Genomic DNA, 13,002 nt, shown 5'->3' on the forward strand with positions numbered 1-13,002 from the left:
TACTAGATTAGATTAGATCTTTCCTTGTCTCCAGAGGGTTCACAATTTAATTTGTACCTGAGGCAATGGAGTATGAAGTGACTCTCCAAGGTCAGGAGTGTTGGGAGGATACGAGTCCTGGCTTTCCTGATTCTCAGCCCACTGCTCTAACCACTTGGTTATTCTTACACATTTTCACATGATGTATTTTTGTATGTGTGTTACAGCTATTTGTTTTGTTTTATATACTGCCTTGGTGAAACATGTGTTGGGAAAGTATGGTCTATAAATTGTTATTCCAAGAAAGATCACTTCTTCTAATAATCTGCAGTTAATATATTGTATATAGAAATGACAATTTCTTACAACTGATTCAGTTATATAGGTAAAACCAAGATATCTAATCAGTTGGTTTTTTTTTATAAAGTATCAAAAGCACAGGCTTCTGCACAAGTAAATGCACCTTTTGGTTGTAACTGTATTACAGGGACATCATTCTACATGAGTTCCCCTCTCACAGTCATTAAGTCTAGGTTTTCTGATAAGACAAGTAACATAGTAACATAGTAGATGACGGCAGATAAAGACCCGAATGGTCCATCCAGTCTGCCCAACCTGATTCAATTTAAATTATTATTATTATTTTTTTTTCTTCTTAGCTATTTCTGGGCAAGAATCCAAAGCTTTACCCGGTACTGTGCTTGGGTTCCAACTGCCGAAATCTCTGTTAAGACTTACTCCAGCCCATCTACACCCTCCCAGCCATTGAAGCCCTCCCCTGCCCATCCTCCTCCAAACGGCCATGCACAGACACAGACCGTACAAGTCTGCCCAGTAACTGGCCTAGTTCAATCTTTAATATTATTTTCTGATTCTAAATCTTCTGTGTTCATCCCACGCTTCTTTGAACTCAGTCACAGTTTTACTCTCCACCACCTCTCTCGGGAGCGCATTCCAGGCATCCACCACCCTCTCCGTAAAGTAGAATTTCCTAACATTGCCCCTGAATCTACCACCCCTCAACCTCAAATTATGTCCTCTGGTTTTACCATTTTCCTTTCTCTGGAAAAGATTTTGTTCTACGTTAATACCCTTTAAGTATTTGAACGTCTGAATCATATCTCCCCTGTCTCTCCTTTCCTCTAGGGTATACATATTCAGGGCTTCCAGTCTCTCCTCATACGTCATAAGTATTGAAGTTGATCAAAGCAACATGTTTTATTTAAGAATTATATTCTTAAAGCAAAAGGTTCTTTAGAGACCTAAATGCTATGGAGCACTTCATTAGTTCCACACAATGAAAGAATGGTGCAATTGATGAGGTCTCTAAGGGAGAAAGGCGTGAACATTTGAGACCCGTCTGCTTACTAGTGAAAAAGGGGGAAAAAGTGTGGTTTGCTAAATAAAGCACACTATCTCCTTTCAGTCTACCGAGAAAGGGTCCTCACTCAATCATCTTACCATTGACAATATAATAAAACCAGAAAGGTTTTTGAAGTAGATCTGCACATTCCACATTTAGATTGAGGAGCAATGGACTGTTTAAATTGCTATTTACATTTCCAGCTGTTTTACCAGTGCTTTGCTGAACTTAATAGCTCTTTAAGCTTTTAAACAAGAAAATAGCCATTCTCACGATTCAAAGGAGAAACCATGGTTATTTCAGACTGCTTCTATTGTGAGTGGCTTAGACCCCTCTGTCTTTATATCTGCCCTTTTCTATTTACTACTTCCTTTTTAATTCTTTTTTATTTTTCATTTATACGGCTCATGTTGTACAAATAAAGAAACAGATGAAATCAGTACAAAAACCAAAAATATTTGAAGTACAAAGAAAATAGAATATTCCTTTCATACAGGAAATAAAAATAGCACATATATAACCAATGCTAGTCCACTAAGAAAATGGGGGGGGGGGGGGAGAGGAAAGAAAAACCTGGAAGAACAAAAAGAAAGTTTTTAGAAAAAGCAAACAGCATGAACCCCTAGTCTTTCATTATACTCATGTCTCTTATCCTTCTGGAACAGACAGCACAAATTATATTTTCCTGCCGTACAGGAAAATCCTTAATTGTTCAGGAAGAAGAAAGATATATCTAGTTCCAGAAAACTGGATATAGCATTCACATGGATATCTCAACTGAAAGGAGGCACCTAGATTTTTTTTTTTTGTTTCGTCACCAAAAAGGCTTTATGCCTTTCCTGCACAGCTTTTGCAACATCTGGATAAATCCAGATTATTTGATCTAAAAACAATGCTTGAGAATAAACAATTCCATTTAAATCTTTCTCAAATACAAAATAAATCTCCACATCCAACTCCTCAGAGGATCCTGAAGGAATTCCTTCATTCATTTTCATTGCAAGAACAAAGTAAATCTTAATCACTGGTGGACTTGCTACCAAGGAAAAATTAAGAACTGCTATTTCTTGAACAAATTTAAGAGTCATCCCAGATGGTCTAGGGAAGTTTATAATATGCAAATTCCAATGTCTAATGAAGTTCTTTAATTGCTCAATCCTACAGTGTATCAAAGTTTTATGTTGAATAAATTTCAAGTTAACCTTCTGTAGATTCCTAGGGTTTCATTTCACAAAAGAAAAATGTCCAAAAGATGTCATAAAGTGGCACTTGAACATCCAAATCACTATTTTTGAAACCTACTTTCTAGATGGTTTTCTATGCCATTTCTTAGCAGTGCATCTAAATTTCATGGGGGCATATTGGAGGCGTGTTTTGGTCAGGATTAGGGCGGGCTTAGGACTTGGGCATTTTGCAGCAATAATCAAACATTTTACAAAATGTCCAGGGCACCATTAGATATTTGGGAGTAAACCTGTTCTAAAAATGAATAAGCTAAAAAGGTCCCCAAACTGACCAGATGACTACTGAAGGCATGAAGGTATACTTCCCCCCCCCCATTCCCTCAGTGGTCACTGATCTCCTATCACCCCACAAAGATGGAAACAATATATACTGCTCTATGACAGCTGCAGATATTATGTCCAGTCCTAGTACAGCAGCAAGCAGGTACCTGGAGTAGTCTGGAAGTCAGCACAGTGGATCCCAGAGAAGGGACCCATGCCCATATCCCACTCTAACTACCGTGTTTCCCCCAAAATAAGACCTACCCTGAAAATAAGCTTTGGCTTGATTTTCGGGGTAGGTCTTAATCTAAGCCCTACCCCCAAAATAAGCCCTAGTTAGATTGCCCCTAAAGCCCTCCCTAATGTCCCCAATTCCATCTCTGGATTTGCCTGTGGCAGCAGCGCCTCCCCCTCCCACCGTGCAGCTGAATCCCACTGACCCACCCATCCCCCTGCACAGCATCTTTCTATCCCTCCCTCCCATTTCCCCCCCCCACTCAGCAGAACCACGCCGACCCTCCCACCGCGAGAATGACATACCTCTCTCCAAATTCATCCAGTCCTTAAACACTCTTAAGAACAGTTATCTGGGAGTTCAGATTCCACCATTTCATTCGAAATTGGTAGCAGTGGTATTCTTCATTATTCCTTTTATAGCTTTCCCTTTATAACTTTACTTTGTAGCGTTACTCTTATTTATATCCAAATGTATTCAATTTTATTTATATTCAAGATAACTTATTATTCAATTAAACTTAGCTTTTATCAATGCAGGTTCCCCTTCCCGACGCGTTTCGCCAATCCTTCTCAAGATCAGGGGAACTACGGAGCAAGCAAAACAGCATACAGTTATCAACTATCTTTAAATCCCATATCATTCTTCATTTAAAATCATTCAAACATACCTTTATTAAGGATTAAACTTTCCCATCTACATCTATCGCTGGCAGTCCAAAGATGGTTGCGGCGTTCACCCAGAGCGTTTAAAAAGGCTCATCCCCTGACGTCAACCCTGCACCTAGCAACCATTCATGTAACTACACCATAGAACTTTAAAGCCCACTATCACCAGTCCACCTGTGCCATCCAATCTGAAGTTTCATTCAAACCATTAGGGGCCATAGTTTCTAGCTCAAACATCCATCTAAGTTCCTCAAGTTAAGCGTGCGCTCAATATTTCCTCCCTCCCACCCAACAGTAATCCTATCCAAAACTCTCCATTTTAAATCCGTAAGCTTATGATTACATACTCTCCAATGGCGAACCAGAGGAGATATTTCGCTACCCATATTCACTCTAGATTTATGTTCCGTTAGTCTTACTTTAATCGCTCGAGTAGTACGACCGATATATAGTTTAGGATAGGGGCATTGAATAAGGTATATCACATGATCTGAATTACAATTCGTGTGATACCTAGCTGTATATATATTACCTGATGTAGGATGGGTTCGTCTTTCTCCCGCCATCACAAATGGACACCACTGGCATTGCCCACAGGGTACATGACCACCCATGATCCAGGCTTCTACATCCCTAAAGATGTAATGCCCCACACATTCCCCTATATTTTTACCCCGTCGGTATGAACAAATAGGGTTTTCATTTAAAGTGGGGATAGCAAGTTGGACAATATGTCAGTGATTAAGGACAATACGGGCAATTTCCTGGGCATGGGTGGAATAATTTTGAACAAACGCCACTGTTTCTGTGATAGTACTATTCTCACTCGGCTTAGATTGCAATAACAGTTCTCTTTGGGCATGTTTAGCCCTCTTGATAAAATCGATGCTTCATCTCCCTTACCTGGAGCCTAAACTCTTCCAAAGAATGGCATAGTCTTCGCAGCCGTAAAAATTGGCTGATGGGGAGACTTCGTTTCAGTCCTTTCGGATGGAAGCTGTGAAATCGTAATATACTATTTCGATCTGGATCTTTACGATAAATGGAAGTTATCAAGTTCCCTCTCAATTTAGTAATTTTCAGATCCAAGAATGTGATTTCACGCTGGTGAATGGTCGCAGTGAACTGTATATTCCTATCCAGTTGGTTCAACCACTCCACAAACCGCAATAACTCATCCATAGTAGACGACCACACACCAAAGATGTCATCCAGAAATCTTTTCCAAATCTTTACATTCTTGAATTGTTCAGTCTTGTATATATAGTTCTCCTCCATCCTAGCCATATATAGCTGGCCAGTGAAGGGGCCAAAGAGGCACCCATCGCTATCCCATGAGTCTGTAAGTAAAACTGATGTTTAAACCAAAAATAACTTTTCTTTAGGACCAATTGAGCCAACTCCATCAAAAAGGTCACTGTAATATTAGATCTCACTTTTTGTCTCTCAAAAACACCCTGGAGCAAATTCAAAGCTTGGTCCGTAGGGATCATAGTATATAACGCAGTGACATCCAGCATATGTCCAAGAGGAATCCAAGAGGAATCCACCCCTTGGATCTCTGCTAATATTTCCAACATGTGAGTAGTATCTTTAACCCGAGATTTAATTTCAAGTACTTCTTTTTCAAGTACTTCTTTGATAATGGTTCCAAAGGCGAGTCCCTCATTGAGACAATTGGACATCCAGGGGGGTTCTTCAAGTTTTTATGTATTTTAGGGAGGAAATAAATTTTAGGAGTTACATAAAATTAAGGGTTTAAGAAACCAGCTTCCCGGCCTTAGATATTATAGCAGATCTGGTACACTTTAATTCACCCACAGGATCTTCCTGTAAAGGCTGGTAGTATCGGGCATCATTTGGATATAAATAAGAGTAACACTACAAAGTAAAGTTATAAAGGGAAAGCTATAAAGGGAATAATGAAGAATACCACTGCTACCAATTTCAAATGAAATGGTGGAATCTGAATTCCCAGATAGCTGTTCTTAGAGTGTTTAAGGACTGGATGAATTTGGACGAATTTGATATATAAGTGAGTCAGAGAGGTTGGGAAGATACCTCTCTCCAAACAGCAACGTTGGCAGCACTCTAAACAGGCGGCTTTGCGGTCTTCTCCCGCCAGGTTCTACCCTCTGCTGCATTCCTGATATGATCAGTGATGCGGCACAGAGAAGGCCCTGGTGGGAGAAGGCTGTGAAGCAGCCTGTTTAAAGTGCTGCCAATGCTGCTGTTTGGAGGGAGGTATGTTGGTTTCACGGTGGGAGGGCCGGTGTGGTTCTGCTGCACGGAGGGATGGGAGGGAGGGAGGGATAGAAAGTTGTTGCTTAAGGGTTCTGCTTCATGGGGGGGATGGGAGGGAGGGAGGGATAGAAAGATGCTGCAGAGGGAAGGCATAAAGGGATGGGTGAGAGGGGAGGAAAGATGCACATGTGGGGGAGAGAAAGGAAAGAGGAAGAATTGGAGTGGAAGAGAGGAAGGGAGAGATGATCATTGTACATGAAAAAATAAGACATCCCCAAAAATAAGCCCTAGTGCATTTTTTGGACCCAATATTAATATAAGACACTGTTTGCCTTTGCAGGGGAATATTCAGTTCTTGCCGGGCAACTCTTTGGCTTCTTTTAGATGCTGGGCCCAATTCGGAATAACTACTTTGGCGCATGTACTGACCGAGGCTGGGACCCTTCCTTCTTGGCTGGTATTTCGTCTTCGGAACCGGGTTTAAGCCACTGATTTCTCTGTCTATCTGCAATTGGACCATTATGTTCATTCTCTGTAGGCAGAGGGCTTGCAGCTGGGTTTAGGCATTCGGCTCCGCTCATTTTTTGCTAGGTTTGCTGATGGGGGGGCTTTCTGTTTCAGCGTTACTTAAGGCTATCTGCTTGTTAGTCCCGCCTCGCTCTTGGGAATCTTTGTATGCCCTTTGGGCCCCAGAATTGGGTATCCTACCGACGGATTTGGATGTGGGAGGCCTTAGTCGGTGAATTCCAACTATTTCTGTCTCTGCTGAACTTCTGGAATGTCAGTTTCGGGTGCTCCATAGGGCGTTCTTCACGAAAGTTCAACTATACCACTCTGGTTTGGCAGATTCTGATCAATGTGAGAAATGTACAGCTGCCCCTAAGTCCTTTTTTCATGCCTTTTGGAGCTGTCCGGTAGTTAAGTCCTTCTGGAGGCGGGTGGTCCTATCTTTGGAAGCTCTGTTAGGCTGTTCAATCCCGCTTACCCCGGTGGGATTTCTTTAGGCAAATTTGAGGCTTTTCGTTTGCCTCCCGGTGTAGGCAGTCTATTCTTGCGGAAGGCAGGTTTTGTGGCTTAAAAAGTTATATTGACCGAGCGGGTGTTGGCTGCATGCCTTGATGTTACTTGAGAGGGGTCAGGTGCGTGCTTCCTTTCGTCAGTCTAAGTTTTTCTGCGGGTTTCTGTCTCCAAGAATTCAGAGCTCGATTCTTAATACACTGTGACTTTGAGCTGTTCTAAGCGGTGAGGGTGGGGGGCTCGGGATTGCCTCTCCCCGGCTGTGGATCTCCTCTGTTCTTCTTGTGGTTTCTTCTCTTTTCTTTTGGTTGCTTGTTTTTCGTTAATGGTGCTGTGTTTGTTGCTCTTCGTTGTGGGTTTTTGTTGCTTTTTCTTCTCAGGGCTCATCAGATACAGGGCTCTGTTTGCAAGGTGTTTTGTACTATTTCGTCTGGGCCTCTCCAATGACGCAGGGTTGATCTTCTGCCTATTGCTGGGTTTTCATCTTGTCATTCCTTACATTTGATGGCTGCATTTGGCTTGGGGGGAGGGGGTTGGGACTGGGGGGGAGTTGGGGGAGTTGTATATTCTTGGCTAGAACATAAGAAGTTGCCTCCACTGGGTCAAACAAGAGGTCCATTGCGCCCAGCAGTCCGCACCTGCGGCGGCCCATCAGGTCCATGACCTGTCAAGTGGTCCCTGACTCTTCCTATAACCTATCTCTACTTCTGTCTGTACCCCTCAATCTCCTTATCCTTCAGGAATTTATCCAAACCTTCTTTGAATCCCTGTTGCGTGTTCTGCCCTAGACCTGTACCTTTAGCTGTGTTTTATTTCTCTGTTCAATAAAAATTGATTTCACTAATATAAGACACTGTCTTATTTTCGGGGAAACACGGTAGTATACTTATGGTGGAAAGTGTGCGCCCCCAAAACCTACCAATACCGTTGTACACTGACATACAGGTGACACCTGCAGGTATAAGGGCTATTAGAGTAGTAGACAGGTGGGTCCAGTAGGTTTTGGTTGGGTTTTGGAGAGCTTCTCATATAATGTAAGGGGGTTTGGTGATATGTGTACCTGGGACTCTGTGTGAAATTCACTGCAGTGCCCCCTAGGGATCCCCAGTGCTCTGCTGGCATGGCTGTGTGGCCAGTCTACTAAAAATGCTGGGCCCTCCTACATCCCAATGGCTTGTTTTCTGTGTTCTGCATTTGGACATTTTGTTTTCACAAATGGTCAAAAAAGATAGACACACTAAGGACAAACATGTCTAGAAATGGTCATTTTCAAAAAAACAAGATGGACATTTTGGGGCCATTTTCTCTACCTGATTTTTGAACACATTTCTCACTACGTCCAAACTCAGACTTAGATGTCATATCGAAAATGTCTTAACATCTTCAATACTGTGGAATCGAGATAAATAAACTGTGAGCCCTGACTGTTTACAATACTATCCGTCTTGGAAATTTAACCTGCGAATTCTGTAGATTTTGCTACAGTTTTATCTAGCTTGTTTAACACAATCCTTATGTTTATGTTTATTGTACATTTGATATCCCGCTTAATGCAAAAGGTCAAAGCAGATTTACGAAACCTAAAAGAACATATAAAAAGGAATGCCAATAATAATAGGAAAGATATAACAATCAGTCATAAAATCCATTCAATTAAAACAAACAATAAATAAGTAAAAACGAAAATAAACATGGTGGGGAGAGGGGGAAGAGTGACTTACAAACTCTTCTTTTTGTATAGACTGAGGAACCAATATTGCCAGAATTTTCCAAAGTCACCAGCTCAGCCGAGAGTCCTGGTAAAGACTTCATTTCCATCTACTTCTGTATTCTGAGTTAATACCACCCTTCCCTGGGGAACTTCTATAAGCACTGATTTAATGCCCTCTCAGCACAGTTAACACTGGCAATTTCCTCTCTGGGAGCAAATGCAGCAGCACCTTCCACAGCCGCCATCCTCAGCTGCACAGGTGAGACCACAATCTCAAATGGTGATGTTGTTGTTTTTATTTTTTATTCTTTTGAAATGTACCTTATAGTTATATAGTTTTATATAGGTGCTTTGGCTAGGTTGTGTGCCTGTTGGACAGATAGGGAAGTTTCCAAGCACCTAATATTAGATATTTTATTGTTTGTTAACTGCTTTGATTTGACTATACACTTCTCCCTCTGTATTCGCTATGATAGAGGATTAACAGACCCGCAAATACAGAAAAAACACAAATAACTTTTTCATATGTTATTCGCGGTTTTCTATTAAAAACCATCGTGAATATGGTGAAACTGCGAATAACATGGTAGGAGACCTGGCCTGTTTCTGAAGGAGAGGCAAAACACGGTGAAGAAAGTGCTTGGAATCAGCAATTTCTCTGTGCGAGCTGAAGTAATTTTGGGGAGGAGCCAGCAAGCTGAAAACCGTGATTGCTGAAACCGCAAGTACGGAGGGAGAAGTGTAATTGTTAAGAAATGCTGTATATGAAATAAACTAACTGTATGTGTAACTGAGAGCCAGAGGTAACAATGAAGTGTCCAGGTCAAGCTGTGCTGATTCTCCCATGCCTGCTACAGAGTAAGACACAGATCCAACCCTTCCTGATTTTTCTTCTAGGGGCTAGCTGATATATTAGTCAATCTACTGCTGTACTGCTAGGCTGATCAGGATCAACAAGGTAAACATCCAAACTCTGCCTTGATGTTTAAATTACATTTTAGGTACCTTTCAACAAGGTGACAAATTACAGCAGTTATCAGAACACTAGTAGGAATTACACCACCATCTTACTCCTTCCCGAAATTCTTTAATTTTATATTTTATATTTCACTGTAAAAGAAATCGTGGTTGTTTATGTATATTGAGTTGCATACTATACCACCTTTGAAACATAACAATGTGGTTTATAATCAGTATATAAGGATAATGAGCGAAAAGCAAGTGAAGAAATTAAGGCAGAAAAGTTAAGAGAAGTTCTAGAAAGAAGCCCTCGTACTGCTAGCAAAGCAGACTCCATATAATTAGAATATATGTGTACATAATCTATTACTTATTGCTCTGTATTCATTTAAAGCAGGGGTCTCAAAGTCCCCTCCTTGAGGGCCGCAATCCAGTTGGGTTTTCAGGATTTCCCCAATGAATATGCATGAGATCTATGTGCATGCACTGCTTTCAATGCCGGCTTTACTTAATCTGTCCCCATATTCCACCCCTGCACAACTTCTCTTTCTTCTTTACCCTTTCTCCTGTACCTCACCCCAGGACCAATTTCCCTCTCTTCTCTCCCCTGCCCCTTCCCATGGTACTGCAACTCTCCCTCCCCATTCCAGCATCTACCACCCTCTCCCCCTTCACCCAACCACATCCCAACACCATAGCCTGCACCAATTTAAACTACACCCTCTAGTGGGATCTATAGATCTTTCTCTACAGCTCCCGACTCCCCCACCTACCTCCTCCCTGGCCATTGCATTGAATCTTTGGGCAGATTTCAGCAGCAACGAGGGAAGCCTGCTGCCACCAGCCTGTTCTGGAAGCTGCCTCTCAGGAGGTCCTGCAGAGAGGCAGCCTGCCTAATGATTCAATGCAGCGGCCGGGGAGGAGGTAGGTAGGGAAGTCAGGAGAGCTGAAAATCCCAGACAGACTCCACCCTTTAAAAAATAAACCATTCAGGCATCTGGACAGTCTTCTAAAAAGAGGACATGCCTGTGTTTTCCCAGACTTCTGGTAACCGTACCAAGACGTCCTGGACAAAAGTTAGATCTTGTGAGCTAGACCTGTTTTAAAAGTGTCTACTTGCCAAAAAGTTACCCAAACTGACCAGATGACCACTGGAGGCAGACCCAGCAGACATGTGCCTCAGGCCCGAGGATGCACTGCTCCAGGGGGCCCTTCTCTTTCCCCTTTGGAGCCCAATTCGCTGCTCTAGGAGGCCCCTTCTCCTTTGTCCCATGCTTGTTCTTCTATGTCCCTCCCTCTCCCTCTCTTCCTATGGCCCATCCAATCTTTTTTTCCTCACCTCTGTAGCAGGTGATGTTGCATCAGCGAGGCCAGGATGCTCAAAGGAAAGGCCCAAAACCAGGAGGCAGCAGCTGAAGTTGGTGAATGTGCCATTGCTACGGTGAGTTAAAAAAAGTTAGATGGGCCTTAGGAAGTGAGGGAGAAGGACAAATAAGAACAGGCATGGGAGGAAGGAAGGTGTGTGATATATTCAAAGTATGCTACAAAACATCATCACTCAAAGAGGTCTAGCATTTCCTGGGGAGGATATTGCTGAAGGCCAAAATAAGGGGTTTTGACTCAGCAGATGATGCTCCTCTACAACACAGACAGCTGCGGTTAATGCAGCCAGGAATTGATACAACAGACTTTTTAATTGCAAAAATGAGATATTTAATAAATGTGATAATAAGAAACAAAAATGACTCAACAGAAACATTTGGATACCTCCCATGTACTTCTTCTCTTGTATACAGTATCCAATGTTGTGCTACCCTCTTCCTCCCTCCCTGGTGAATGTACAGGCAGGGACACAGTGTCCTGAAAGAGAGTCAGGGTAGTTCCCCCATGACCAAGGTTGGTTACATTCCTGAGCAAAAGATGTTGGAAGAACCATTGCAGAGAGGCAGCAATGCAGGCAAAATGTTGGGCCTGTTCATGCTGCAGTGTCAAATGTTCCCACTGAAGATGATATTGCAATGTTATCTACCTCAGTACCACAAAAACTTGTCTTTATAGTTTGCAACTGATTTAAAATACTGCTGCAAAATTGATCTTTGGGAAACGTAAATTTGATCACGTGACTCCGTTGCTCCAGAGTCTCCATTGCCTCCCAGTTTATTTTAAAGTTCAATTTAAATGTGCTTATGTTGTTTTTAAAATCCTATATGGTATCTTTACTCCTCTCCTTCCTTTATCTTGGAATGCTTACAGACTTTCTTTTGCAAGAGGTAACCAACAATTTAAATTATCTCTTCTTTCTAAAAAAGGGATTAAAGGAGTCAAGATTTTTAGTCAATCTCTGATCTTTTTTTTTTAAGTTCGAAGATTTTATTGATTTTAATATACAATAAGTAGTTTTCTCAACTTTGGAATGATCTTCCATTTCTTTTAAGGAGTTCTGGCTCACTTCAATTTTTTCGCAAATCTTTATTTGCTAAACACTTTGAAAATTAATTTCCCGAAATTTAGTCTTATTTTTTATGGTTTTTATTTGTTAAGTTAATTATTGTAAACCGAGTCAAGCTTTCTTAAAATGATGACTTGGTTCACGGACTCACACGGGTGGGATATGGTTATACCGGGTTACAACTTACTCCGTCGAGAGAGGGAGGGCAAGTTAGGAGGAGGGGTAGCTCTATACACTAGAGAAGACGTCAAAACTACCATAATCACAGATGTCAAGTATACCGGGGAATCCCTCTGGGTGAACCTGGCTAGAGGAAACGAAAAATGCCTGTATCTTGGTGTGATTTACAGACCTCCAAGACAACAGGTAGACAAGGATATGGAATTAATCAAAGACATTGAAAGCATCACCTTGCGCGGGGACACAGTACTGTTAGGGGATTTTAATATGCCCGATGCAGATTGGAATGCACTTACTGCACAAACTAGCGGCAGCAGAAGGTTGTTAACCTCCATAAAGGGTGCACTGCTCAAACAATTGGTATTGGAGCCCACTAGGGACCAGGCGTTACTAGACCTGGTACTCACCAACGGAGACAGCGTATCGGATGTTTCGGTAGGTGATATGCTGGCCTCCAGCGACCATAACATGGTTTGGTTCAACATTCGGAAGGGTTTCTCCAGATCGACCACAACAACAAAGGTCCTCAATTTTCGGGGCACTGACTTCAAACGCATGGGAGACTTCGTCCATCGGGCACTGCAAGACAATGCTGAAACCAATAATGTAGAGGCTATGTGGGCAAACCTGAAATCTACCCTACATGAAGCAATAAATCGCTATATAAAAACAACAAGCAAACGACAGAGGA

At 41.9% G+C, this 13,002-nt stretch overlaps 2 protein-coding genes across 3 annotated transcripts in view; one reads left to right on the top strand and one right to left on the bottom strand.

The window, feature by feature from the left end:
* Nucleotides 1–13,002, bottom strand: part of MPPED1 (metallophosphoesterase domain containing 1) — a 435,376-nt gene that overhangs the window by 236,166 nt on the left and 186,208 nt on the right. The gene's annotated exons all lie outside the window — the stretch shown is intronic.
* The window catches only part of SCUBE1 (signal peptide, CUB domain and EGF like domain containing 1), a 545,901-nt gene continuing 541,664 nt past the window's right edge, over nt 8,766–13,002 (top strand). Inside the window, exons 1-2 of the mRNA XM_033951623.1 lie at nt 8,766–8,981; nt 9,620–9,680. The gene's annotated coding sequence lies outside the window, so the exon portion shown is untranslated. The remainder of the gene's footprint in view (nt 8,982–9,619; nt 9,681–13,002) is intronic.

Source organism: Geotrypetes seraphini, chromosome 7 (assembly GCF_902459505.1).
Source record: "Geotrypetes seraphini chromosome 7, aGeoSer1.1, whole genome shotgun sequence".
Lineage (NCBI taxonomy): Eukaryota > Metazoa > Chordata > Amphibia > Gymnophiona > Dermophiidae > Geotrypetes > Geotrypetes seraphini.